This window comes from Taudactylus pleione, unplaced genomic scaffold (genome assembly GCF_031769625.1).
Source record: "Taudactylus pleione unplaced genomic scaffold, aTauple2 ptg000111l, whole genome shotgun sequence".
NCBI classification, from domain to species: Eukaryota; Metazoa; Chordata; class Amphibia; order Anura; family Myobatrachidae; genus Taudactylus; species Taudactylus pleione.
In genome coordinates this window covers 2,605,528-2,633,504 of record NW_028284513.1, presented here as the reverse complement: position 1 = coordinate 2,633,504, position 27,977 = coordinate 2,605,528, and positions in this window count along the sequence as shown.

Genomic DNA, 27,977 nt, shown 5'->3' with positions numbered 1-27,977 from the left:
TCCCGGTTCCTCCTTGCTGGTTTAAATAGGCCACCGTGGTGGCGTTGTCCGACGGGACCTGCACAGGGTGACCCTGGAGAACCGGCTGTGCCCGCTGGAGAGCTCTTGACACCGCATGGAGCTCCAGAATGTTTATTGGAAGCTCCGCTACCGCCCGAGTCCACCTGCCCTGAAACAAGTGTGGACCAGTGACAGCTCCCCAGCACCGGAGACTGGCGTCCGTTGTTAACAGGACCCAGTTCGCCACCCAGAACGGGCGTCTGCAAACACCAGGTTAGAGACAGGCGAACATCCGGAGTGAGCCCCATCGTCTGGGACTTGAGACACTGAGGCAATCCATTCCATCTGGACCGGATCAATAGCAGCAGAGGTTTGGAGTGAAATTGGGCGTACTCCACCATGTCGAATACCGACACCATTGAGCCCAATAATCTCTTTGCCAAGTGTGTCGACACTCGACGACACTGCAGACAACTGCGCACCCTCAACTACAAAGCAAGGATCTTTTCCTCCGTCACAAAGATCCACTGCTGCCTGGAGTCCAATAAGGCCCCGAGGTGCAGGATCCTCTGAGACGGGGTGAGAGTGGACCTCTGCCAGTTTGTCAACCAGCCGTGACGTTGCAGTACCGCAATCGTCAGATCCAGATGGTGTAAAAGAAACTCTGGAGACCCCGCTATCAACAGGAGGTCGTCCAGATAAGGCAACAGTCGGACTCCCTGCGTCCGCAGGAGAGCCGCCATGACCGCCATGACCTTGGTGAATACCCGTGGAGCAGTCACCAGGCCAAAAGGCAGTGCCCGGAATTGGAAATGTTCGTTGCAGATTGCCAATCTGAGGAACTGCTGATGGCGCAAAAAAATAGGGACATGCAGGTAAGCGTCCTGGATGTCCAATGACACCATGTAGTCCCCAGAATAATGGACCGCAGGGTCTCCATCCGAAACAGAGGCACCCTCAAGGACTTGCTGAGGGCCTTTAGGTTTAGTATTGAACGGTAAGACCCATTGGGTTTCTGCACCAAAAATAGAATGGAATAGAAACCCAGGCCCCTCTGGGAAATTGGAACATGCACTGCGACCAGCACCGGGCGAACTGAAGCAGGCGGCCCCCACTTTGGGGTCCCCCAAAAGGAGGCCTGGACCGTCAGGCCGCAGGTTTGTTATCTGACCTAGGAGCCGGACATCTGGTACTCCAGACCTGATTCTTGGGCTTGGACAATTTCTTGGCCCCAGCCTGCCGTGGACAGGACTGTACTTTAGGCCTACCTTGGGCCCTGTGAGGCCAAAAGGACGACCCACCAGCACTAGAAAGAATCGTAGCAGACAGAAGACATGCAGATTTTGCTGCTGCCAACGTTACTACAATTTTGTCCAGATCTGGACCAAATAGTACCTGTCCAGACCTTCTAATCCCTTTTTGGAATCCGCGTCCGCTTTCCAAGAACGCAACCATAAGGTGCGACGAACAGCCACGGCTGCAGAGGAGATCCTAGAGGTGAGCATACAAATATCTAAGGCCGCTTCATTAATGTAAGTGGCCGAGTCTCGGAGATTGCCCACCAACTCGGTCTGTTCAGCCGAACAGTCAGAGTCCAAAGACGCCTCCAAATTATCCGCCCAGCGCTCCATAGCTCTGGCTACCCAACACACGGCCAGAGCCGGTCTGGATGCTTCCCTGCAAGGGAATAAACGGCTTTGAGGCAGATCTCCACCTTGCGGTCAGTGACATCCTTCAAGGATGACATCGAAGGCATAGGCAATGTGGCACTTTTGACTAGGCGTGTGACATGTGAATCCACTTGCGTAGGGGATTCCCGCTTAGAAAAATAATTGACCGCAAACGGATAAGCCACGGCTAAGCGTCTCTGGGGCTGAACCGTTTACCTGGATTTTTCCACGCCTCCTCTAAATGATCCACTAATTGATCAGAAAGAGGGAACACCGTAGCCTCACCCTTAATATCCTTAAAAAGGCATATATGAATGTGGCCACCAAAGGATCAATATCCTCAATAACTAAAGCCGAGCGGACCGCTCGAATAAGACCAGGGATATACACCTTGGACTTAGCGTCCGGCTCTTTGGTACGGAGAGGTTCTTGGTCAGATAGATCCAGAATCTCCCCATGATCTGACGTCTCATCGTCATCCCCATAAGGAGCAGATAAAGACGCCACCGGCCGTTATGAGGCCGCAACACAGACTCCCCCTGTAAAACATCGGACAAATGCTGAACCGATGTAGTTAAGAGTATTAACCCACGCAGGCTCCGGAGAAACCTGGGAAGGGACAGGGAGACTGTGGGGTACCATCAATTGTCTCGGGAACTCCCGCATGGGTGACGACACCACTGACTGCTGGGACAAACCCGTCTGGGTAAACGCAGGTGGCGGAGCTAGCTGGCCCACAAGGGTTGTAAGCGCCTTAGCGAAACAAGCCCAGGGAGGTTCCTGTACCGGGACCGTGACCATAATCGGCCGTGACAGTGCCAGGCACTGGGGGCATAACCCCTCCGCGTTACCCTCTCCCTCCGCTATTGGTACCTTACATTTAGTACACATGAGCTGGAGAGGAAAATCAGTCTCAGACATGATGGTAAGTATGTGACACTCACACCTATACGTATTGGTATAGTGTGAATAACACCCTGCACACCGCGCACCGCAAGGGCTTTGAGCAGAGCAAGATCAGGGACAGTAATAAAGCTGACAGTAGAAAGTGAAAGTACAGACAGCAGGCTAGCAGTTCAGTCACATACAATGCAGAAGAAACAAATCCCTGCACTATTAGCGCTGATTCTCAACTACTCAGACCCTCACGCTGGTAGGACTCAGCGCTGCATACACTGACCTGTGACAAACAGAGGAGAGGTATGCTGGGGGACCCAGACCGCAATACCACCGCTCACAGGCTTCCAGCAGTGTTCACCATGCTTTAAAGATGGCCACCGAGGAGCAGAAGATGAAGGAGGCCGGCCTGGGGAGGACAGCTGACACACTGTGGCCAATCAGGCAGAGCAGAGAGGCTGTGTGCAGCAGTAGAGGCGCCGGCTGTGAGACAGGGAAAGCGCGCTCCCCTGGCATGCATTTAACCCCTGGGACGCCGCAGCGCATGCCGCTCAGCAGCGGCCCGCTGTCCCAGGGGGTAGTGGAAGCGCAGGTTGGTCGCCTGGCTCCACGCTGCAGCCAGTCCCCAGGGAGCCCCCTGCCTGGGGACTCAGGACCATGTGACCAGCAGGGACCCACCGCGGGACCCCGCTGCTTACCTGCATCCCCTTGGATCCGGCCATGGTCCAAAACATCTGGGGACACCGCTAGTCGTGACCCCAGATGTCTACCAGCATCCCCGGATCAGTACCAGCGTTCTGGTACCGGCGGGGTGTAGGGGAGACGGCATGGACGCCAGTACTGACTGTCCATGCTGTACTCCCAGATGTGCAGCCAGCGCTGCCTTTAAAAGAAACTTCAGGGGCTCTTCATAGCCCCCCTCTGCACAGTGCCTCCGACTCCGGCCAGGCACCGACGAAACTGAGATGCCTTGGCCCGGGGGCGGGGTATAGGAGGACCCAGATGCATCCTGGGAGGCTGAAAACTTTAACTCTGTGGTGCCTGAAGACTGACGTCATCACCTATACCCCAAGGTATCCTGTGGATACCCTATGGACCCTGAAGTAGAAATAAATAAATAACGTGCCCCCTCCTCCAGAAGCATAACCAGCCCTGGGCTGTGTACAGCCTGTGCCGGTTTTTAAAATACCGGGGACAAAATGCGTAGGGTAGGCTCTGTATTTTAAAAACCAGCACCAGGGTCTGTAAAGCCTGTCCTGGTTCTAAAAATACAGGGGACTTAGGGCCTGATTCAGAGCCGGACGCTCTGACCAGAGCGCTCGCTCTGAATCAGGGCCCTCCTCCATTAAAATGGAGCGTCCTCCTGGACGCTCGTATAGCTGTGGGTCACCACCCACAGCATATACGAGCGTCCAAAAAGATGGTCAAGACCATCGCGACCATCGGACTTGCGACGGAGACCCTGCGGTAGGGTCTCCCAGCCACAAGCCCTAGTGATGTCAGTGGGGCCGGCTTCAGACGGTAGGCGTTCCCATGGGAACGCCTCCGTCTGGCCGCCACGCCCCCGGCACGCCCACCAAAGGGGGCATGCTGTCAATCAACATCGACAGCACGCCCCCTTTGGTGAGAGACCCGGAGCGACAGCTTGGCTGTCGCAGTCCGGGTCTCGCGCATGCGCACGACGGAGCTCCCTCCGTCATGCGCATGCGCAGTGGGGAACATCGACCCACTTGCGAGCATACTGCCGCTTGCGAGTGGGTCTGAATGACCCCCAAAATGCATAGTGGTCCCCTGTATTTTAAGTACCAGCACAGGGCTTTGCTGATCCGGCCCTGGTTGTGAAAATACAGTGGAAAAAATTAGTAGGGGTCGGGGTCCCCTGTAATTTCCATACCCAGCACCAGACTCTTTCTAGTGAGAGAGTAATGCCACAGCCAGGGGAGCACATTCTATGGATCATTAAACCTGACCATTAGTCAGCCTAGGCCAGGAATCCCTGGGGAGCTGGGTGACCCCCCAATAAAGGGGTCTCCCTCTCTAGAGCTCCCCAGGCCTGGGCTGACAGCCCAGGGCTATCCCCGGCACCCATGGCCTGTGGGTGCTGGGTTGATAGTGTAAATGTGGTGTGAAAAGCTAGAGTTATTGTAAAACTTACCTTGGTTAACTCTCCTTCGAACTCCATAGGGTCCACAGGGAGACAATGGGGTGTAGGTAGGACCTGGAGGACTGGACACCAATAGCAAAGCTTTTCAATCCTTCCACTATAACCCACCCATAGCTTGAGGGCACTTCAGTCTTGTTAACAAGCCCTAGGCAGGAGCAGGATAGGAGAATCACACTCTCACACAGAAAAGGAAACAAGTAACCAGTAGAAGAAATGCATAGAAGCTAGGAGCATCGGGGCGGGTGCCCTGTGAAACCCTATAGACTTCAAAGAAAGTTAACCAAGGTAATTTTTACCATAACTCTCATTTTCTTCTTCAGGGTCCATAGGGCTCCACAGGGAGACAATGTGGTTGTCCCAAAGCAGCTGTTCGAGGGCTGGAACGCTCCTAGGCTGACAGGAGAACTTTACAACTAAAGGAAGCATCCTGAGAGGCAAATGTATCAAAGGCATAAAACCTAAGAAAGGTGTGGAAAAAAGACCAGGTGGCTGCCTTGCATAGCTGTTCAGCTGAGGTGCCACACTGGGCTGCCCACTAGGGACCCACAGAGCGAGTAGAATGAGCAGATACTGTAGTTGGCACAGGAAGCCCAGTCTGCATATAAGCCTGTGAGATAGTTATGCAAATCCATCTGGCCAGAGTATGTTTGTTAGCTGACCACCCGTTCTTGTGGAATCCAAATAGGACAAAGACTGAGTCTGATTTCCTGATGGAAGTAGTACAGTCCACGTATATCTTCAGAGCACGATCCACATCCAAAGAGACCTCATCTGCCGAGAGGTCTGGTGAATTAAAGGACAGAACCACAATTTCCTCATTCAGGTGGAAGTGAGAAACCACCTTGGGAAGGAAGCCTGGGCATGTTTGAAGAACAGCCCTGTCCTGATGAAATATTAAAAAGGGAGAGTGACATGAAAGCGCTCCTAAATCCAATACCCTACGGGCAGATGCAATAGCCAGAAGAAACTGAGTCTTCACAGTGAGCAATTTGACATCCACTGAGTCCGGGGGTTCGAATTAAGGTTCCTGAAGTGCTTGTAGCACCACTGACAAAACCCATGAAGCCACAGGAGAGACAAAAGGAGGTTGTATATGTAGAACACCCTGCATGAAAGTGTAAAAATCCGGTATAGGAGCAATTCTGCACTGAAACCAGATAGACAAAGCAGAGACCTGCACTTTCAGAGATGCCAGACGGACGCCTAGATCCAGTCCATCCTGAAGAATGGCAAGGATCTGAGAAATTTTAAAGACCTAAGGGTTATAATTTCTAAGAGCACACCATTGGAAAAATGTATGCCATATTATGTAGTAAATCCTGTCTGAGACCGGTTTACGTGTTCTGAGCATTTTTCTGGAGCCATTGAGCCTGAGAAACCCTTAGCCATTAGGAGGCATGTCTCAAGAGCCAAGCCATTAAAGACAGACAGGCTATGTTTTGATGTAGACATGGACCCTGAGACAACAGGTCTACTCATAGAGGAAGATGAAGAGGAACAACTATGGAGAGCCTCTGAAGATCAGAGTACCAATGGTGTCTGGGCCAAGTGGGAGCTATCAATGGAACTGTGCTCCTTTCTTGCTTGAACTTTCAAAGAACTCAAGGAAGCAGGGATATTCGAGGGAAGAGATATGCCAAATGAAAGTTCCATGTAACCGACAGTGCGTCTATGAAGGTTGCGTCGGAGTCCTTTGTTCTGGTTCTGTAACTTGGAAGTTTGTTGTTGTGTCTTGAGGCCATGAGATCCACTTATGGAAGACCCCATTTGTCTACTAGAAGCTGAAAGACTTATGGATGTAGAGATCATTATTCTGCATGCATGTCGTGACAGCTGAGGAAATATACTTCCCAATTTAGAATCCCTGGGATGAACACTGCTGAGATGGCTGGAAGATTGCGTTCAGCCCAGGTGACAATGCGGGACACTTCTGTAATTGCTGACCAAAAGGATGACTTCCTAGGTTTGGTATTATATGCAGAGGGCAGGAACGGCGTCTTGGAAGCTGCTAAAGTAGTCATAATTTTATCTAATTCTTGACCAAATAGGATGTCTCCCAAATAAGGCAAAGATTTCAGAGCCCGTTTTGAGTCTGAATCCAGTTTCCAGGAACGGAGCCAAACAATACGGCAGGCCACTACCGAAGTTGCAGATATCCTGGAGGCCAGGAGAGCCATATACATAGTTGCTTCACCTAAGTAGGAGGCTGCCTCTCTAATATGAGTTACATAGGACATCAGGGGGAAATGAAGCATCAGGGGGAAATGTCTCCTCTAGGGCCTCTGCCCAACCATCAATGGCTTTCGCCACCCAGGCCGTAGCCCTAGCAGGACGAGTAATAGCTCCTGTAAGAAGAGTAAATAGATTTATGACAAGCTTCTATATGTCTATCTGTAGTCTCCTTAAAGGAGGTTGCAGTATGAATGGGTAATGTGGTATTTTTAACCAGATTGTTATATGAGAATCCATTGCTGGGGGAATTTAGTGCAATCAGTAGCTGGAGGAGGGTAAAAGGAACTGAACATCTTGGAAATTGAAACCTTTTACCAGGCATATTCCATGCTTCACTCATGTGATCAGATAGCTGGTCTGAGTGAAGGAACTCTGGTAAAACTAACTTTTGTCGTTTAAACAGTGCATTCTTTTGCTTAGGAGTAGGTTCATCCTCTTCTATTTGTAGAATAGATTTTGCAGCTCTCACAAGAGTAGGTATATTTAGTTTAGATGGTGGCTCCTCTTCTCCTAAGACAGAGTCAGAGTGAGAGAGGTCTGCATCTTCTGCCTTCCCAGACGATATGTCAGAATCAGATAACTGAGTGGACTGGGAAGATAACAGAGCCCGTTTAGCTGATTTAGCAGGTAAAGGCTTTTCCTTTTGCAGTATTTGCTGCAAAACTGTAAAGGTATTAGCCAAACTCTGTACTGAGATAGACAGCACCTCTACCCATGGGGGAGGCAAAGGATTTGCAACGAGTACCAGCTGTGGCCATCCCACAGGGGGGACTATCACGGGGACTGCTATGTGGTCCATTAGTTTTGCCAGCATCTGTAAAAAGTCAGCCCAGGGAGGGTCCTGAGGGAGAGGCTCCAGGGCTGGTGGACCTGGGGCTGTGTAACAATTAGTACAGAGACCATCCTGAATGAGGTTCCCTGGTGCTAAGCCCGCTGAGCATGACTTACAAGACACAAGCGTAGGAGCAGCAGTCTCAGTCTGCTTATTATTCTTTCCTCTATTAGACATACTGAAGCCACAAGAATAATAGAATACACAGTATGATACAGTGCAGTGAACACCCTGCAGTATGTGTAAATTGGCACAATCTATTTTGCAGCCGCATTATATATGGCACAATGTAGTGTGCAATCGCATTATATATGGCACAATGTAGTGTGCAAAAGCGCTTTATATGGCACAATGTAGTGTGCAACCGCTATATAGTATGTGATAGCCCTCACAGTTGTGAGGTACAATGAACCCCCTATACCTTAGTATGATAGGGTATAACAGGGCCACCGACAGCCACGCCGTGCCCAGGTGACAGGGGGCATGGCCTAATCACGGGATGCGTGGCTACACCCCCTTAGAAAAAAAGGGGGAAAAATGTTTGCAGCGGTGCTGCGTGCTGGGGAGGGGGGTGCTGTGTGCCCCTCAGCCCGGCACACAGCCAATGGGGGGCCCGATCAGCGTGATCGCTCCCCCCATAGGCATAGGAGACTGCTCTGGCTGCTGCTTTAGCAGCCACGAGCAGTCTCCCAGTGCAGCCCAGCACACAGCAGCGTGTGCTGGGCTGCTGTGACGTAAGAGGGATACCTTTAATACCTCTCAAATAGTTTAGGATGTTCTACCATACACAGCTTGAGAGGCCTAGACATGCAGGGGTTAGAAATTACTCACAGGGACCTATTTACCATACTAAAAAATGCAGCATGTGCTCCAAAAACAGAGGCTTTCACAGGGTTCCAGCATTTTTCTATAGTCTCTGGGTCATTCACCAAGGGACTAGAACATCAGTTATCGGAGATATCAAGATATCTGCTGCCTTTCCCCTGTTTATTACCACAGGATTAGTCCTCTATGGTGACCGTGCAAAGCCCCATTTACCAAGCTCCGACAGATGTACAGTAGCTGGCTAATGCCATCTTGAGATGGTGTCAGCCTATGAGCTACACATTTGCTACATTTCTCAGAGAGGATCCGAAGGATCCCTCTCTGATAAACAGCGCTTCGACATATGCAGCCAATGGCCGTGCATACGCATTAGCTTTGTCGGGCCTGAACCGGAAGTACTGTAATTTTGTAAGTCTGCGTCACGTCTTTTCCCCAAAAAGGTCTTCTGTGATATGCGGAACTTTCAGAGCTTTTATGTAAATATTGTTAATAAATAGGCCGCCAGTGGTAATACACTAATGGGATGCATCAGCATTAGTGAGGTGCAAAGATGGTTCTGGATTAAAAGCGGTTACAGGTTCTTACCTTCCCTCTCAAGTTCATGCTTTCCATGGTACATATAGCTCTTTATCCAGTCAATCCAATCGTGCTCCATTAAGTTTTTATTGGGAAACACATTAGGCTGATCGCTGTTCCAGCCCTGTGTTATGATCTGCACCTCATGTGTTGCTGGGATATACATGAAACTTTTCTTATCTAAGAAAATGATCTCTTTTCCAATCATTCCAAACTCTGTGTAGCCACCAATGCTGCCGTCTTCATATAGGTCACACCCAAATTTTATCTGATAGAAGTACATGTCTGTGGGGCCGCAAATAAACATTTAGAGATCATAATTAAATGGTATTACGGAGCATATTAATCATTGACAGTGATATATGGTATTAGTTACCAGGGATGCAAGTGGACTGACAAATTTGTAGTTATTTGGGGAAGGGGCGTAGTCAAAATTTTGTGAGCCCCATAGCAACATTTTGAAGAGGCCCCCACCCTACCCTACATACTGATTCCCTTCAGGGGCGGGGCCGGGCTCTCATGTCATAAGACCCCATCATGGCAAAAAGCTGCAATCTGTCATTTCAGCAGCACCACCTGGCTACAGACCACAATTCCTGGTGGTATTATCTTCCCATCCTGCTCACTTCACTAGGAAGTGGATGGGAGATCCGGCCACTCTTTTGGGGGTGCGGGGGACTGCCGGCACCTTCCTGGAGAGTAGGCAAGTGTGGCTTACTTTCCTAATCTTGGAGCTCAGTGCCCCTCAGCTCACTTGACAAAGGCTGTAATCCAGGAGAAGCTTACTCTTCCACAGCGCCAGGCTCACTGATGAGCTCAGCTGTGCCTGTGGGAGTGAATCAGGAGCTCGGGAGATTGATCATATCAGTGTGGAGCTTTATTGAGAAGCAGAGACAGTGAACTATATGAGCGCTGACATATGGATACTTTTCTGTCCGGGTCCCTTTTTCTTAGCAGCCAATTCTGTAACTTGGTGAACAACTATATGACATGAGTCCGGAGACCCTTAAGCCTCTGGGACCTATAGCAATGGCAACTTCCGCATCTACTAAAGCTATGCCCATCATTTTGGGGCATATTTATCACATCCCACATTTTTAGTGCAGTTATATGATAATAAATAATGACTAAATCCGCCAAACAAATATTAATATATTTTCGCTGAAATTTAGCAAACTTCTCTTTCCGGGATGCGGACTCTAATAACAGCCAGTCCCTGTATAAAAATACAGTGAAGAATCCATCTGAACATGGGTTAGCTAAAGGGGTCAGGCTTTGGAGTGCTTGCACTATACTGTATATAAAAGCAATAAATGTGCTGTAAACAAGAATTTAAAAAACAAATGACACAAGAATGGAATGAATTTACCTTTTACCAATTACCTTTCTCACATATTTCAGTTTATGAAAAAGGTAACATTGACAATAAAACTATAGTACACCTCTTCTTTTTGTTACTGGGCTAGATTATTACATTAAGAATTACATATGTTTATTATCTCCAAACCTTATCAACCTTGATTAGCTTACTTAACTTCACTATAAATAAAGACACAGACACCATAGCTTGGCTAAGAAAGGCCACAGCTTTTATTTATAATTGAATCAATCAACCTAACCAGGGTGGCAAAGAGACGCTGTAGACTCAGTTCTAGCTTTTAACTTACTCCAAAATACTCAGGGGACGACTAACACGTTCCCCCTTCTAGACGCACTTAAGCCGTGAGGGTCCCACTTCCCTCCTGGGCCAATCCAAGGCACTTCGTGCAAAAACGCCCGGGTCCCCCCATGCGGAGTAGGACAAATTCGCCATGTACATCGAGGGCAAGTGCCCCCACAGTTATCTTGCGCCCCATAAAGCCACTGAGCTGCAGCATACTCAAAATAGTAATCTTAACTCTCCTCATTCCTATTCATATTTTGTCAACCATTCGCAGGCTAGAGATCCCTAGGACACAGTTTTCCCTATTTGCCCCTTGAGTACCACTGAATGTCACAGCGACTACCCTAGATTGAGAACCACTGACTTAAGCAATGTCACACTAATGTTAAACTCCCTTGGCACTGGACTGACGGTGCTTGAGTTCAGCTCCGGTTCTGTAGAGGGCATCCTTTAGCCTCTTACAGTCAAGAGCACAGTCCCAGTTAGAAGGACAACACAGGTCCAACAACTATAGCAGCAGTGTATCAGCAACTCTCAGGCCAAGCGGAAGTTATAATAATACTGGGATTTGGCATTCATATGATATGTAGTGTCTATGGACACCCTTTTAAGCAAACTGCTTAGTGACACTCCCAGACCTTAATCTTAATGCAAGAGTACTAGTGACTGACAGATAGAGGGAGGCTACACCTGTAATGCTATTGATTTAGAGGCTATCCTAAAGACAACACTAAATGCATACACATAACATTAATCACAAAATGTCAACAATAAGAATTTGAGGTTAGTTGTATTATTTTTTTAAGTTAGGGGAGGTCCTTCATACAGATACTCTCAGCAGGAGCATATAGCTGAATTTGTTCTACAGACCCATGCCCACCGGATTGACCACGCTGCACAGACAAGAACAGTACATGCTGGTGTTAGATCGACAAGTAATTAACTAAGGGCCTGATTCAGAGCCGGACGCAATTAGCGCTCACTCGTCCTGTAAATAGGGGTGGCTATTCAAATGAACCGTTCGCTGTTTGCGGTCTGTTGACGCCTCTAGGTCTGAACGAGCGTACAAAACTTGCGGTCGTTTTTTGGTAAACTACGCCCCCTGGCCGCTCGCATCCTACGTCATGTCCGCTATTTATTAGATTAATCGAGTACATCGAACAGGGTATGAGCTGCTCGCTATTCTTGTGGTCGCTTTTTGCTACCACAATTTTGCGAGCAGTCCTGGCTTAAAAAAAACCCAGTGACGTGGTCAATGACGCTGCTGTTTTAATTATGCACACCCATAAAACGCCCGTTTTGACCTTTAAGCACGCCTGCGTTCTGATTTCCACTCCCCGTTTTCAAGCACCTTCCCCTGTTACCACCCACATACGCCTCATTCTGTCACTCAAATTGTCAGGCATTCGCTATTTTGCGAGCACATGAATTTCGACCGCACTGACTGGTTCGCGCATGCGTATAACGATCCGTACGCATGCGCAGTTGGCCAAACATCGCTCGGAGCGAACGAGCTGCCGCTTACGAGTGGCTCTGAATCAGGCCCTAAGACAAGAGAAGCCGGAAGGGGAGTTGCACAGCTGTTATAGCCTGAAGATTGGGTCAGGCATAGACAGACAGATTCAACATTCTAATTAAGGGTTAATGCTTCTGCTGATACATTCTCACCTCACATTGGAGTTTTTCTGTAGAAATGAATGAAACAGCACTCACTTAGGTCACTAATGATCTTTTTACGGCAAATTCCAGGGTCATTTCTCTCTACTCCCCCTCCCTGTCCTGTCTGCTGCCTTTGGTACTGTCCTCAGTGACTCAGTAATAAAATGGATGACCTCGCGCCTCCCTAACCGCTTTTTCTCTGTCCGTGAATCCAACTCTCTTCCTCAACTGTCTGTGTCCCCCAAGGGTCTTTGCTTGGCCCTTTCTCTTCTCCCTTTGTGGTACCCCCTAAGTGGGGCATCAATTTACAGAACTGGCACAAGGAGAGAGCTAGGGCTCAGAAGAGGCACATGACTCTATATAACAGCTATGGGATGAAAATATGCTGTGGAACTATATTGGATGACTCCTGTGATTTTCAATGTTAGACAAAGAAGGGCGGAGTGATACAGCTGTGTGTAATTTGCCCAGTCAGAGAAAGAAGGGCAGGGTGAGACATAGGAAGAGGTTGTTTTGGTTTTCTTTTCCTGCACTGGGGCTTGAAGCCATGATGTATCTAAGGGACACTGATGGAGTCTAGGACTGCCTCAGCTGATGACAGGATTCCCTGGAGAGTGACTTTATGAGGGGCTGCATCAAAGAGCCATTCAGAGTGTCCCAGCCTGAAACAGAGGTCAGTTCCCAGTGGCAGACAATGGATCAGGTCTGTACCAGCACAGCACCACTGACAGCAAGAGATTCTATACACTATGTCTGCATGTTGCCAGCTTCAGAACCAGATAAGTACTGACTAGACTAACACACAGTATAGTTTTTGTGGAGCTGCAGCATAGGAGACACAGAGACAGTCTGTATTACAGAGTCAGGAGCATTACCGCCAGTCACTAGTACAAGGACAGTCTTATCATCAGGACAGAGTCATAAAGGGAGAGCCACTGGTGAAGTGCACGACAGATGCTTCTCTACAAAACGCCAGACATCCCAGCTGCTACTTTTCCAAAGTTAAAATTAAACAAGTATCAAGCCGGCTTGAGACAATAACTAAAAGTAAATACTACGTGCACCTACATTTTAACTGGCCAGTGGACATTCTTCTTCTACAGTATTATGATTATTTTTGTGGGTACATTGCCTATAGTTGAGAAATTTATAATTTATAATTGTTAACTAATGTAGTAATTGGATGTATCTGTACACTAGTAGTGTTAAAGTGATATATTTGAAGTGTTTCATAATTGCGTTATAGTGTGCAATGTATTACTGTTAGCTAAGTACCTAAGAAGCTCCAATATTGCAGTGCTCCAGTGTAATAAATCTGAGTGAATTTTTTTAAACCTGAGTAATTCTTGAGTCTAGGGATTAGGATGCCTTCACCTCTCTCCCAGGGATGGGAAGAGATGACTGCAGAAAGAAGCTATCCTATCAGAACCACCGGACACCTTTGGTGAGTGACATATAGCGGGGAGTGTCACACCTTTACTCCTCTTTGCTTAGAGATCTCATCATCTGCTCCAGCCTCCAATACCAATTGTCGAAGCTGGATTAGTGGATGAGAGGGAATCAGCGTAGAAATTGGTGTGCGTGACGCCATCTTGCAAATGGAAGCTAGACTCCATTTTAGAAACAAGAATCTGCAAGACGCCATTTTGCGACCAGCGCCATTTTAAGTTACAACTCACGAGCTAAGTACAGATAGCAATGTTTTTGATAATCTACCAAAAACAACTAGAAATGCAGCCCCTGAGAAAAGTAAATAGAATAGACAATGCACCAGGATACTGTGAGTGTTTTACATACAAATCGGGAATCCCTGTATGTAGGCAAGTATAGTTGTGGCAATTGTAATATAACCCAGGCATTGATCTACACAATTGAATTTGTCTGAATCCTTAACAGGTTTTAGTCCCACACCCAGACAGAATGGCCCCCGGCTTCACAGCTGGGGGTAACACATTTGCATTACAGTTTGAAACTGTAAATAACGAATGAGATGTGTGTGTGTGTGTATATATATATATATATATATATATATATATATATATATGTGTGTATAAATATATGTATACACATATATATATATATATATAATGTGTATGGAACACCGCACATTATGCACAGTTAAGCTGACGCTCAGTAGCGATTGCACAATATCCTACATGCGAACACTGTTTATTAGCTGCATGCGTGCACATCTGCCCCAAATCAGATAAACCTAACTAGCGTCTTTACATCAAACCCCACATACTCACACATTACATATTCACATACAAGGTTCCATATGCTTTAAGGTATAAGTTTCAAGTATGCACATTTACTATAATTGCTATGAAATAAAGATTATTTTGTAACTAAGGTTTTATACGTGATAAGTAAGTCATGTTTGGTATTGTACTGATGCGTCCTCTCTCAACAATATTCCGGTAACATCGATGTAGAGATCGCAACAGACATTCTCAACTTATGGACTGCAGAGACTTCAAGCAACAAAATGTACATTATATGACCAACTGTTAGGACTTGCATGAGGTGGGAAACCAGAGACCACCAGTTGTTAGAGGCTGGACTGTGTCTATTTGAACCAACCTGTTAAATGCCTTGTAAAATATGCCCTCTCCTTTAGGACCAATGGTATTAGCTACAAAATTCTCTATTGTGTTGTCTATTTCTGAGGGGTATAAATATGTGTGCTCTGACCCTGGGTTTCGAGTCTTCTTGCCGAATGCTGATAGACGGGGGTTTCTTGCTGATGGCTACATCTGGTCCAGAGTGCTGCATATGTATAACTGTACTTGGGTCTGTATAATTCCTTTGTGCTAAATTGTACTTATAACTAGCGTGTAACTGACTGTACTTTTACTTGAATAATACTTTGTGCTTTGGAACCACAGGTTCTAGGTCTGGAGTCTTTATTTACTGTATAACTGCGTACGCAAAATAGCGTTATCCTTAGAGGTTTATAGGCAGGATATCAGAAGGTATAGGCAGGGGTGTATAGAGGTTTAAAGGCAGTATCCTTACAATATATGGTGATGACACCCAAATATATCTCCCCTGCCATCTCCTGGATGACCTAAGACATTTTCATTGTTTTACCTAATCCAGGCCCCCTTCCACCTTCCCATCTCCAGCACCTCCATGTCCTCTATCTCCCAAGTCCAATTACATGCCAGGCCCATACCCAAATTTGTAAGGCAGCCCAAGGGGCTATTGATACTAATCTATCAATAGTATAAAATAAAGTCCCTGGTAGGCGTCTGTCTGATTCAGGCTAATATCGAGAACTGCACAAATTTGAAAGGGAACTGAGCAGTGACGACTTTAATGAAGCAAGTCAATGAAAAAACAGCCGTCCGAGTGCTCTCTCTGTCTGTCTGTTCGAGCTAATTTTGAGAACCACCGGACGGATTTTGATGCAGTTGTCACTATTCTATAGAGCATTTGTCGAGGACGGTTTAGGTGTGTGATGCTCTGGAAGTTTCTATAGTGATGCACCACTAGCACCAAGTTAAATGTGTCTGTTATGCTTTTTTTTTGTAGCCGAATTCCCCGTCGTTAAGGTAGGACACACTGTGACAGAGAGGCAAGCCTAATATCCCCCTATTTACAGACACACGACCGAATCTAATATTCTTTGAAAACAAATTTCTTATTTTATTGTTGCAGGATGTAACAATGATCAGACAGCTTAAATTGTCTCTGAATGAGATATGCTGAGAAACTTTTCCAAAAAGGAAACAGTACAGACAATTCAATTCGGATGACAGTATCACAAAGAAGGTAAACAAAGTTTAGCACAGTTTAAACAACTTTAAATTATTACAATTTACAACGTAACGAATTGGAAAACTTGGCATTCGCTGTGAGGGAGAATGAGTCCCGGGCAGTAATACCAGTCCCCTGTCATCTACTGGTGACCTTAGCTGGCAAAGGTGCCCACACACATACCGATGTCCTCACGATACGATTCTATGGCCAATTTCCTCATGAACTTTCACGGGAGCTCCCTTGCCATCGTGATCACGATTTGGAGTTAAAAATGCCCAATCTGACTAAAGATCTATCTTGCAGCCAATGCATTGTATCCCAGATTGGCTAATCTGCCCTACAGCACGGCAGATCAGAAGATGCGATGTACGACGAGCGGGGACGCGCATCGGCATCGTGCTCGTGAGTATAAACTCACGATTTGTACTTTTTTTACCCGATTCGTCGTCACGATTCGTCGAAATCGGCCAAATCGTGTAAAATGTCGCTATGTGTGTGGGCACCTTCAGAAATAAGAGACCCGGGTTACAACACATACACACTGTAAGGTACTTGTAGGGCACCGGTTATAACAGCAGGAAACCAGCCTGTGCAGCGTTAAACGACTCCAAACAAGTTGGGTAAGTACTTGTAGTGCACCGGCTATAACAGCAGGAAACAGTCTGTGCCAAGTCAAATGGCTCCAAGCAAGGTAACGCACATGCAGGCTGGGTAAGCATTGGTAGTGAACCGGCTAAAACAGGAAACAGTCTATGCAGAGTTAAATGGCTCCAAGCAAGGTAACGCACATGCAGGCTGGGTATTTGTACTGCACCGGCTATAACAACAGCAAGCTGTCTATGCAGAGTTAAACGGCTCCAAGTAAGGTAACGCACATGCAGGTTAGGTAAGTATTTGTAGTGCACCGGCTATAACAACAGCAAGCTGTCTATGCAGAGTTAAATGGCTCCAAGTAAGGTAATGCACATGTAGGTTGGGTAAGTATTTGTAGTGCACCGGCTATAACAACAGCAAGCTGTCTATGCAGAGTTAAATGGCTCCAAGCAAGGTAACGCACATGCAGGCTGGGTATTTGTAGTGCACCGGCTATAACAACAGCAAGCTGTCTATGCAGAGTTAAACGGCTCCAAGTAAGGTAACGCATATGCAGGTTAGGTAAGTATTTGTAGTGCACCGGCTATAACAACAGCAAGCTGTCTATGCAGAGTTAAATGGCTCCAAGTAAGGTAATGCACATGTAGGTTGGGTAAGTATTTGTAGTGCACCGGCTATAACAACAGCAAGCTGTCTATGCAGAGTTAAATGGCTCCAAGCAAGGTAACGCACATGCAGGCTGGGTATTTGTAGTGCACCGGCTATAACAACAGCAAGCTGTCTATGCAGAGTTAAACGGCTCCAAGTAAGGTAACGCACATGCAGGTTAGGTAAGTATTTGTAATGCACCGGCTATAACAACAGCAAGCTGTCTATGCAGAGTTAAATGGCTCCAAGTAAGGTAATGCACATGTAGGTTGGGTAAGTATTTGTAGTGCACCGGCTATAACAACAGCAAGCTGTCTATGCAGAGTTAAATGGCTCCAAGTAAGGTAACGCACATGCAGGTTGGGTAAGTATTTGTAGTAAACCGGCTATAACAACAGCAAACCGTTGGACCGGGGCCCCAGTGTAAACCCGCCCCTTGGGTCCTCTGTCCCACAAGTTGTCAGGCTGGCTGTCAGATCTTCCTCCCTGGCTGAGCAGGCTCTCAAGCAGCCAGAGGCAGTGGGGTCAGCTAAAGTTCATCAGCCCTGGCAAATATAGGGAATGGGGCTGCAGTACATATATAATAAAAATAAATAAAGTGGGGTACCCCTGTTTGGAGCACAAATATGGGGGTACCACAAGTGCATGACACATTAATTTATGACAAAAGGGAGCCGAGCAATGAGACAACGGATATCCGAGGGCTTTCTTGGCTTACGCTGCCTAAACCGTTAAAGCTATATCACACTAAGGGGGAGATTTAATAAAGCTTTGAGAGAGATAAAATTGGAGGTAAATAGCACCAACCAATCAGCTCCTAACCGTCATTTTACAAACAAAGCCTGTAAAGTAAAGTGGCAGTTAGCATCTGATTGGTTGGTGCTATTTATCTCCAATTTTATCTCCCCCCTTAACGTTGCTGGAGTTGACCTAAGTGCAGACTGTTTTGCTCATGGACAACTTTACGTGGCCCTTTTGCGTGTCACGTCATAACTAAATCATTTCATGTTTTCATCAGAAGTAAAAATTACTAATGTCGTCTAGAAGGCAATCTTGTAAGACCTCGGTTATAAAAAAAGACTATCGCCCGTAAATTCAAAAGTGCTCCCAAGTTTTGTACTCGTTATAAGTACTAGATAGCAAAGAAAAGGTCAATATACAAAACAAAATACAGTATGGTCATGGCGATATTAGAAAAATGTATAATTTGAAAACCAAAAAAGGTATAACTAAACTATAGAAAGAAAAGGAAAAAAAAAGGGAAGAAAGCAGAGGGGGAAAAAAGGAGGAAAGAAAAGGAAAGAAGAAACAATATAGGGGGGAGAGGAAGAGTGGGACCAGCCAGTGTGCATATAGTGATAAATTAAGGGATTGCAGAGAGTCAGCTTCTAATGGTGCATACACATGGGACGATCGTCAGCGATAACGATATCGCTGAACAATCTCCCTGCACCGACCCGGTGTGCTGGATGATCGAAATTCATCATCCAGCACACCACCAATGACGGACCAGTGACCCGCTATCAATGATCGTGGGTCCCTATAGTAACCTGCTCGATATCGACCAGGTTGGCCTGCATGCACTGCCAATGGACGATATCGTTATCTTCCATATATATGCCCGCGCATCGCAGGTCATTGGTGGGTTGGTAGGCACCAACAAATGTACTATATGAACGATAACGATATGATCGATATCATTATCGTTAATATCATGCATTTTTATCGTACCATGTGTACGCACCTTAACCACTTAACTAACTCATTATTTTTCCAAAAAACGCTCAGAAATTGTTTTTTATGATTGAATTAGGTCAAGAACATCTTTTTTAAAACTTCTCCAAAACGATTTTATTATTTATTTATTTTTTTAACACTGTATACCATAAAAATATCATGGTATACTGTAATGGTAGCTATTGACAGGTATACCATCGATGGTCAATGGGAAAACCATCAATAAAAATGTTCATTGATTATTTGAGACTACAGCCATCGATTTTGCCTTAACATCGGTTGGGGTCTACCATCGATGTGCAGCATCAGTGCCTGTCAGCAGGGCAAAATCATTTTTAAAACCATCGATTGTTCAAAAAACATCAATGTTTTGTAAAACACTGATGGCCTGTGGCGGCCCCACTGACATCACAAGTGATGTCAGTGGGAGAGCTTTCAGCTCTGTTTGAGCCGAAAGCTCTCTGGGGCTTGCGGCAACGAGACTCTACCGCAAGGGTCTCGTCGCAAGCCCGATGGTCTTGACCATCGCGACCATCATCTTGGCCGCTCGCATTAGCTGTGGGTGTCAACCCACAGCAATGCGAGCGGCCAGGAGGCCGCTCCATATAAAAAAAATGACCGGCCCTGATTCAGAACGAGCGCTCTGTCAGAGCGTCCGGCTCTGAATCAGGGCCACTAACCCTGTTAAAAAAAACACGATCCTATCATGTACCCCATTAGCGTTTACTATTACTCGTCTTAGCTTAGCCGTCCCTCTCCTTGTGCTTCCCTTCCTTAGCAGAGCACCCTGGGCAACTCCTATCTTAGCCATTTATTTCTACCCGTCTGAACCTAGCCGCCCTCTCCCATCCTTAGCATCCGCCCGCACTTTCAATCAGGCTTCCAAACAATCCTAGTCCAAGCGTGCTCCACGCAAAGATATTCCTTTAAACACCACCATGCCTTCACAAGACACTCACTCACTCACTTTGTCACTCAAACACACACACTCACTCTATCACTCAAAGGCACACACTCACTCACACACACATACCTACACACACAAACCTACATACACACACACACTAACCCTGCAAAAAAAAACACACAATCCCATCATGTACCCCATTAGCGTTTACTACTACTCATCTTATCTTAGCCGCCCCTCTCCTTGTGCTTCCCTTCCTTAGCAGTGCACCCAGGGCAACTTATACCTTAGCCATTTATTTCTACTCGTCTGAACTTAGCCATCCTTAGTATCCGCCCACACTGTATCTGCATAATACATTTTGAAATTCAAAACAATTGCAAATTAATTAAAATGTACATAAATTATGACTGTAAAATGTAAATGTTATTAATCCCTCCCATTGCTTGCATCATTCACTATTTTAACCAGACCACATATTTTAAAATGGCTTACTAATCCCCTCCCACTATCCTATTAAAAGCTGTGTACAGCAGTTTTATTTAAGACATACATTCATTCCTGATTTGGATTAGGCAATATTTTTTCAACAATGGCAGAAGACTCCTTTAGATTTGTTCCTTCTTCTAGAGGTATGCTTATAAACATTAATGGCTATCTACTAGCTAAAAATCGTCAGTGTGGAGAAGTGTTTTACTGGCATTGCACAGAACGGAAGACTGGCAGATGTCTTTGTTTTGCAAAGACCATGATAGTTGGAGAAACTCATCGTTTATGCATGCATGGAACACACAACCATGTTCACAGATGGTGTAAGGTTTAGCATTACTGCCTCACAGCACTGAGGTCATGGGTTCGATACCCACCACGGCCCTAACTGTGTGGAGTTTGTGTATTCTCCCTGTGCTTGTGTGGGTTTCCTCCGGGTGCTCTGGTTTCCTCCCACACTCCAAAAATATACAGGTAGGTTAATTGGCTCCAAACAAAGATTATCCCTACTGTGTCTGTGTGTGAGCATGTAATGGTTATGCATTATGTGGGCAGCACAGACGGTGAAATGGTTAGCATTACTGCCTCACAGCAATGAGGTCATGGGTTCAATTCTCACCTTGGCCCACTGTTTCCATACTGTTTCATTGCAATAATAAAGCTGGACAATGCTTGCGTGGGTTTCTTCCGGGTACTCCGGTTTCCTCCCACACTCCAAAAATATACAGGTAGGTTAATTAGTTCCCCACAAAAATGAACCCGTGTGTGTGTACATGTGGTAGGGAATATAGAGTGTAAGCTCCACTGGGGCAGGGACTGATGTGAATGGCCAAATATTCTCTGTAAAGCGCTGCGGGATATGTGTGTGCTATATAAATAACTGGTAATAAATAAATAATAAATGTTCCAAGACCAGAGAAAATGGACATAGCTCTAGCTAGGGCAGCTATAAGTCAACTGGATACCAATGACTGTCCCTCACAAATAATTCAGCGGGTGACAGCAGAAATGCCATCAAGCAGTGCTGCATATATGCCAAACAGGGAAACTTTGAGGCAACAAGTAAAAAGGGCTCGTAGACTAGATTTCCCTGCAGAGCCTAGCTCTCTAGATGAAATTGAAGTACCACAAGAATTAAAACAGATCAATGGTTTAAATTTCCTGGGTCGAGACAGCACTTTCCATAATAAGAGAACCTTGTTATTCAGTAGTGAGAATAATTTAAAAAAACTACATGAATCTTCCTATTGGATTATGGATGGGACTTTCAAAACATGTCCTACTTTATTTCGACAAATTTATACCATCCATGCAATGGTTGGCATTCAAGAAAGCACCCAAAGATTTCTTCCACTTGTTTATGGATTGTTGAGCAGCAAGAGTGAGGAGTGTTATTCTCATTTTTTTTTTTAATTTACAAGATTATGGTCAAGATTATGATATCCAGTTTGATCCATTATTCATATTGACTGATTTTAAAATTGCAGCTATACAGGCAGCAAAAAGAAATTTTCCAGCCAGTACACACAAATGTTGTCTTTTTCATCTGGGACAGAATTTATGGCGCAAAATTCAATCTTCAGGTCTGTCTATACAGTATGGACAAGATAATGATTTTGCTCTTAAACTAAGGCACCTACAATCTCTGGACTTCCTTCCCGCAGTTGAAATCCCATCGGTTTTTGAGCAGCTGAAATCTGATATACCTCTTAATGCTGCACCATTAGTTACTTATTTTGATGAGATTTACGTTCTTGGGAGTTGCGTGAATACTCTAGAAGTCAAAGCAGAATACCCCTTCTTTTTCCATCATCAATGTGGTCAGTCTATGAAAATATAGTCGGTGGAATTCCCCGTACTCAAAATAATTTACAGGGCTGGCACCGGCGTTGGAAAAATATACTTGGAGAGAAGAAACTGGGTTTATACAGACTGTTAAATTGTTTCTTGATGGAACAGCAAGTAACCATACGCAATATCGAAAAAATCATAGCAAATGTTCCTCGTACCCCAGAAAAATGTGACACCAAAGCACGTGAAATTGCCCTGTGCACATGTGTTGCACAATTGGGTATTGTGGATATCATGGAATTTTTACATGGAATTGCCTACCATTTAAATTTACATTCTTGAATAAGCACCGATTGCTAAAGTTCCATCCTTATATATTTGGTCCACAATTTTGGATAATTTTTGGTGTTAAATTTTTATATTTCAAGTTTGGATTTCTAAGATTTGGATATATTACATTTTGTTATATTCAACACACCGGTGCCTGGCGCAATATAGGAGTTCACACTGCCCGGCGCCACTTGTAAATGGCATGCTGCACTGCAGCTGGTTGCCAGGCAGTCATCAAGGGTGTGACTGAGCTGGCTGGCAGAGACACAAAAAAAGGACAAGGGCACAATGTAGTCAGGTTTAGCACTGGACAATAAATCCCAGTAGTCTCTGCAGTGGAGTCAAAGGAGCATGTCCCGAGTTCTGAATGGAGGAGCCCATCACATGCCCCTATTACCTTGAGTTTAGCAGCAACGCAGCCTTATGGGTGTGACTCATTGTGAGGCTGTGACTGCTGCTCTACCGGCTGATTCAGGATGCTGCTGGTGAGTACACTGTGTGGGCACTACAGGTGGCATAATCTGTGTGCACTACAGTGTAGCTTAATATGTGGGCACTTTAGGTGGCATAAAGTGTGTGGACTATAGTGGGGCATAATGTGTAGGGCACTACATTGTAACAGAATGTGGGGGGCACTACAGTGTGGTATAATGTATCTTGTACCAACTGTATTTCCATGTCACCTACTGCTTGTCACCTCTTCCTATCACCCTCTTCCTGTCTTCCACTGCCTGTTATCTCTCCTTGTCACCTTCTTGCCTGTCTTTGTCTACCTCTTGCCTCTCCCTGACACCCTTTACCTCCTCCTGTCACCCACTGCACTTTGAACTTGGAGTAGGGCGGAGGAGGGGGGCCAAAAGCAAATTTTTGCACCTAGGTCCATCATTCACAAGTTCCGCCACTGTATCTATATATACACTATATGCACCAAAGTATTCAGATGCCTGAGCATTACACCAATAGGGAATGTGATTGGATTGTATTCAAATATATATATATATATATATATATATATATATATACTTTAATATGGATTTGCTCCCCTTTTTCAGCTATAACAGCTTCTACTGTTCTTGGCTGAATTTTCACAATATTTTGGAGGTTTCATGTGGTAATTTGTGTCCATTAATTCTGTCGATCATTTATGCGGTCAGCCACTAATATTGTTCTAAAAGGCCTAGCTGGCTGGCAATCTCCGTGTCAGTTCCTCACAAAAGTTATCAATGGTGTTGAGTTCAGGGCTCTGTGCATGCCAGTAAAGTGCACACTCATGTTTGTAAGCTACCAAGCGCCGGAGTACATGCCAGTAAGAAGTACACTCATGTTTCATTACAAAAGGGCCTTCCCCATACTGTTGTCACCAAGTGGTAAGCATAGCATTTTACAAAAAAAATTGGTATGCTGAACCACTAAGATATTCCTTTCATGCAGATAAGGGGCTGATCCCAAACCATGATAAAATAATTTTTTATTTTTTATTTTCAAAAATTTTGCATGCCTGAAATTATTCAATTAAATTCATTGTCCATGATGTATTGGCTCATAAACGATATGTTAATTTAAATTTAATATTTGTTATCTAATATCGATGTTATCAGCAGCATTTAATAAAAATACGACATGCCATAAAAATTTAGATAAATCATCCATGCTATGTTGATCCCACGGTTGTTCTAAATTTTAAAAAAAAAACAAAGGACGCAAATTGTGAGGTTTTCATGGAGATGCTAAAATGAGATGAAATAGATGCCAGTCTAAATTTTTAAATAATTTTTCAAATAGAATCTTTAAAAATATATTCTTGAAAATATATTCGAAAAGACCATTGTTTTTTCTCCCTTCTTAATTTTATTGGTTATTTAAATAATTTAGTGCATTGTTTTATTCCCATAATTCTATAGTATAATTAAACTATATTTCATCATAGCATTTTTTTTTTTAAACAGCCGCTTGTTGCACAGAGAGGCTTACATAGCATGAAAATCATTTTCCGATTTTGAATGTAAAAAGTAATTTTAATTACATGTCTATAGTAAAATATTTAACTCTCTCTTTGTCATTTATTTCCTAAATCACTCCTTAATTCTTTCTATCACTCTCTATGTATCTATGTGGCTTAAAGTCTCTCTATTATTGTCCATCTCTATAATATTCTGTTTTACAATTACTTACTCACTCTAAGGGACCCATTTATCATTGAATATTTGTGGTATCATCTGTGAAAATACATGTTTTCATGGGTTTACCTCAAATATTAAGTTTCCTTTGTAAGAAGTAGGGACCGCAGGTATCTCCGACACCTGCTGTGATCACTCCAATGCTGCAGGTAGCAGCAAACACCATATGGTTCTATGGGGCATGTAATGCTTCCAGATTTAACAATATCATTGCAATACAATTCCCAACACTGGCCCCCACAGTGTAAGCCATCTGAAGATGGCATTAGCTACCCTGGCCTATTCATTATCAAATACCGTATGGCCTCTGATGATGAATTTTTTAACTCGCTGCGAGGGATACTTAAATATCAAACTCGCAGTGGGGGAAAGTGACACCGGAGCAATCCAACATTGCTCCTGTGAGGGGACAGCTGCTCCAATAAGTAGTTGTCCCCGTGGTTATTATCTTAGCTACTTCTGTAGTTGCATTACTTACCTGCTCCCCATTGTCCCATCTACGCATATGTGACCTCTGGCCGCTCATGTGCAAAGGCGATGGGTAAGTAGTGGGGAGGAGGCAGCAGAGGTTTGCGCTTGGGTACCTCTTTGCATCCCCATAATTATGCCACATATGAAGAAGCGGTGATCCGAGTACCGAGTGCCGATGGTTTTTTTTCTGGGAAGCAAACTTTTAAAACGTTTTTTTTTTTTATTTTGTTAATAATGGGGGTCATGATGAATAGCCCAGTAACCTAAATATACATAAACTAGCATTTCCACATGGTTACTGTTCTATTTATCGTATGAAGAATAGGCCCCTATATCTCTTACTCTGTCTAACACAATCTTTCTCTATCTTACTCTTTCTCTCTTACACACACTCTGTGACTCTTTCTCTATACGTTTTTTTCTATATCTCACTCACTCTCTACCTCACTTTCTCTAATTCTGTGTTAGATAACTTGCTCTATTTTAATTTAAACAAAAGGACTGGCATCAATAACCATCCACAGGTGGCATCATTAAGCAGGAATATTTTATTGTTTTTTGTATTTTGTAATGATTGTAATGATTGTTTGATATATGTGAACTTCCGAAAATATATCCAAGTTATTGTAATTTATTTTTTCACCTAGATGGAATTCTTCGATTTTCCTTGGATATGCTATCTGCCTTTTATGGTGAATGTTGTCCTCTATATAATGTCACACTCTGAGACTGTCACAGTCTGTAACCTTGTTACTGTTATCTAAATGCACACTCCAGACAACGTTAAAATCTGTGTGCAATTATGTCAAATAAGAAAACTGTATGTTATATATTAAATTCCCAAATCTTGAATAAAATGTAAAAAATATACAGCATGTGTATGCATAAGGGCACATTTATTTTAACACGTTAAGTTGGAACTAGGTTCTCATGACAATGAGAAGAGATATATAAATACAAATACTAAAATAAATAATGTATAACATATGTAATTATAAAAATGTACACAATTCAACAACTGTACTATGCATATGTGATTTTCAAGTTTTGAAGCAGGTGACACCCTTATTAACAATGATTAAAGATACTCCCAAAGTAATCTATACACAACTGCTGTCTACAAAACACTTTAATATCTTTAGGAATAAAAGAAAAATATATTCCAAGCTAAAAGCTCTACCTTTCGGACATTGAATAGAAATGTTAAACATATGCATTGATATCTAGATAACCAGTGTAGGTTATATGTTCTTTCAATTTTACTTGAAAACGATAAGGTAATAGAAATTCAGAGATATTTGTTGCATGCATGAGAGCCAGCTTACCTGGGAGTCACCCTTGGGAACTCCAAGAGGCAGCATTCCCTCCAAATACTGGTTCATTCATGCCTCTCAAAATAGCAAACATAAAATGGAAGCTGCTCAAATCAATTTGGCAATACTCATCTATGCAACGAATATCTCTGAATTTCTATTACCATATCGTTTTCAAGTATTGTTGCAGGTACAATTTAGTGTGCTGGTGGATATCTAGGGGATACTCCCCTTTCTGTTTTTCTGTTTAGTATGACCCCTCCCCTTCATGCACCTGAAGAGTATTGCTAAATTGATTTGAGCAGCTTCCATTTTATGTTTGCTGTTTTGAGAGGCATGAATGAACCAGCATTTGGAGGGCGTGCTGGCTCTTGGAGTTCCCTGGGGTGACTCCCAGGTAAGCTGGCTCTCAATTTGGATGTATTTCTGTATGTGCCTTTATCATGAGGCCTTACAACAGACAATTACATGGCCCAGTGGGTACTGTTATCATGCAGAGTAGGGACTGCCAGTATCAGAGAAGCCGTGAAGTGACCTGGCATATTACCATGTACTTGCAAATGCATGCAACAAATATCTCTGAATTTCTATTGCCATATTGTTTTCAAGTATTGTTGCAGGTACAATTTAGTGTGCTTTGGGATATCTATGGGATACTCCCCTTTCTGTTTTTCTGTTTAGTATGACCCATCCCCTTCATGCACCTGAAGAGTATTGCCAAATTGATTTGAGCAGCTTCCATTTTATGTTTGCAATTATGGAATTCAGCAGGAGACGTCAAGGACACAGCATCGGATAAGTTGAGATAACATCAGCCGCCACAGATATTACAAAGAGGACAGGATATCTTCGTCAGCCAATGGAAATCCTGGCCTTTTCCCTCTCCCCCAATGGCAGCGACATGTCTCCGGTTCGGGAAAGAGAGGCCGTCGCTGCCACCTCCCACCACAAACAGCAGCAGACTATCAATCACTGACAGTCTTGTACCAGACTGCGTACGAACACGCAGGACCTGTACTGCACATGCGCAGTATGGGTACAGCACCTGCGCAGATTCTCGACCAGTGGGAATCTGCGTTCAGCAGTGCACTAACACGCACTGCTGAATAAGACCCTTGGGGGTTTATTTACTAAGCCTTGGATAGAAATAAAGGGATAAGGTACCAGTTAAAGATGTGTTTCTGTTCTCCAGAAATCCGAATCCACCCGAATTTCGTGAATCCGGGTAAATCTGAGT